Source organism: Beta vulgaris, chromosome 8 (assembly GCF_026745355.1).
Source record: "Beta vulgaris subsp. vulgaris cultivar EL10 chromosome 8, EL10.2, whole genome shotgun sequence".
NCBI lineage: Eukaryota > Viridiplantae > Streptophyta > Magnoliopsida > Caryophyllales > Amaranthaceae > Beta > Beta vulgaris.
Genome location: NC_079209.1, coordinates 6092271 through 6094916, shown reverse-complemented (window position 1 = coordinate 6094916; position 2646 = coordinate 6092271). Strand labels below are relative to the sequence as shown.

At 42.2% G+C, this 2646-nt stretch overlaps 1 non-coding gene across 1 annotated transcript; it reads left to right on the top strand.

The window, feature by feature from the left end:
• The first annotated feature begins 2210 nt into the window (after nt 1-2210).
• LOC125493005 (small nucleolar RNA R71) lies at nt 2211-2317 on the top strand. The gene has a single exon (XR_007269387.1). It is a non-coding gene; the product is annotated as a small nucleolar RNA R71 (small nucleolar RNA).
• Nucleotides 2318-2646: the final 329 nt, after the last annotated feature.

Sequence of the window (2646 nt, the reverse complement as noted above, 5' to 3'; positions counted from 1 at the left end):
CATCACAATCTCAAGTGCCCAACTATCCAGATAAAGAGCCCAAATATACTTTCAAAGAACATCATGGGGCACAGGGAAGCAATCACACCAATCCAGTCAAATCGTATTTTGGTAATTTTCAGCAATATTTGTTTTTTTTTTTCTGAAAGCAAATAAATCTGGCCTAAGAAAGCAAAAGATCTACACTAAAAGGTAGTAAAAGAGAGAAAATACATACAAAAATCCTCCCCCAAGCTGAACGTGGCAATGTCCTCAGTGCCGCAAGATGAACTATAGGACTATGCTTAGAGGAAAAATTAACGTTAGTACGCTCCTGCTCTCTCACTCTCTAAAAGGGAAAAAATAAAAAAATAATAAGAAAAAAAAGATAAGAGAAAAAAAACTACGGGTTGCCTCCCGCTTAGCGCTGGTTTATAAAGGTCCCGCACGACCATATTACCTCCTCAATCTCAAATCGGAGGGGCTTGGCAATGAGTCCCCCCCTCATCAAACATTTTCCTCCTGCAGCAATTTTGCTCAAGCATAGGAGACTTAACAGCATTGGTTAGTTTAAAAGTGACATTATCATCACCAACACTCAAAGTTAAAGACCCAGACTTGACATCTATAACAGCACCAGCTGTACACAAAAACGGCCTACCAAGAATAATAGGAATTTGGGCATCCTCCTCCATATCAAGCACCACAAAATCAACAGGAATATAAAACTTTCCCACCCTAACAGGGACGTCTTCTAAAACACCTAGAGGGTATTTTATAGAACGATCGGCCATTTGCAAAGTAATTTGAGTGCACTTAAGTGCTCCCATATTCAGTTTCTTATAAACAGATAAAGGCATGACAGACACAGAAGCACCTAAATCACACAATGCCTTATCTATAAATAACGCACCTACATGGCAAGGGATGGAAAAACTACCAGGATCCTTCAACTTAGGTGGTTCTATTTTGTAAAACAGCACTACACTCTTCAGTTAGAGCGACTCGATCTACCCCACCAAAGTCTTTCTTTTTAGTAATCATGTCTTTCAAAAACTTAGCATAAACAGGCACTTGAGAAATAAGTTCAGTAAAAGGAATTGTTACCTCAAGGTTCTTGACCATAGTCAAGAACTTACCAAGTTGTTGATCGACCTTCGACTTCTGCATCCTATGGGGAAAAGGTAGCCTTGGTGTAATAGGCGTTTCAGAAACCTTTTCCCTCCGCTTTCCTGTCTGATCTTCCTTAGCTAGTTCGACCTCAGACATCGAATTCTTCTCCGCTTCTTCCTCTACCACTTCTTTCTCCTTGCTAGGAGCATCATCATCAATGGGCATGGAGGAGCATCATAAACAGTGCCGCTACGAAGTGTAACGGCATTGACAGTCTCCTTTGGGATGGGTTGTCCCGGCAGATGACCTGGTTGCCTCTGTGCATTATTTTCCGCCACCTGAGCAAGTTGAGTCTCCAAATGCTTGGTGTGTTCTTCAGCTCCTTGATGCTCTCCTCATGATTTTTCTGCATAGAAACCATCTTTTCATTAGATCAGACATAGTAGGCTCTTGAGAGCTGGTATTATGAGGAGTTTGCTGCTGATAGCCTTGGGGTGAAGGCCTATTGAAACCAGGAGGGGGTTCTAAGGATCCCCTTGATAATGTGGTTTTCTAGCAGCATGTTGTGGGGTATGTTTGGTGGTTGGTAGGAAGATTGTGGTGGAGGTTGAGGATTTTGAACATTGTTGTTCTTGTAGGAAAAATTAGGATGTTCTCTCCAACCTGGGTTGTGTGTGTTAGAGTATGGGTTGTGTGGAGGTCTTTGCTGAAAAACATTTGCATGCGCCATTGATTCGGATCAGGTTGATTGTAGCAACAATCATGACCAAAGTGGCCTTGAACACCACACACTTCACAAAAGGAAGAAGTAATAGGAGCCATGGAAGACATTGCATTAATACTCATAGGAGGAATATAGACTGCAAAGATTTCATGAGTCCATCTTCATGCTCAACTGGGCTACTTGTGAAGACAACAAGGCATATGCATCAACATCCAACTTTTTCTTTGTAATAGTCCTGGAAGAACTATGATCATTCTCTGCTAAGTTGGCCAGAAAATTATACCCTTCATCCACCTCCTTATCTAAGAAGACTCCCCCTGCAGATGAATCATATGTACTCTTGATATGGGGTTGTAGACCATTGTAGAATGCTTGGGTGATGAACCACTTATCCAGATTGTGGTGTGGGCATTCTCTCTGCAGATCCTTGAATCTATTCCATGCTTCCTTCAGTGTTTCATCGGGTTCTTGTTGGAAGGTGGCAAGCTTGTGTCTTATTTCTGCAGTTTTGGTGGGAGGGTAGTACTCTTTCAGGAATGCTTCAGATAAGCACTCCACTCAGTTTCATTAACATCATTCAGCCACTTCTGTGCCTTGTCCTTTAGTGAAAATTCAAAGACCATGACCTTCAACTGATCAGGAGTGACCCCTTGGTGCTTAACGGTACGACAAAGCTGTTGAAACCGTTGTAAATGATTTGCAGGGTCTTCAGATGGATGCCACCAAACTGATTCTGCTGGATCATGTTGATGAGGCCAGGCTTGATTTCGAATTGACTGCTTGTATATCAGGCATAGTAGGGCCTGTGGGAACATTGCCAGGAGAAGGTA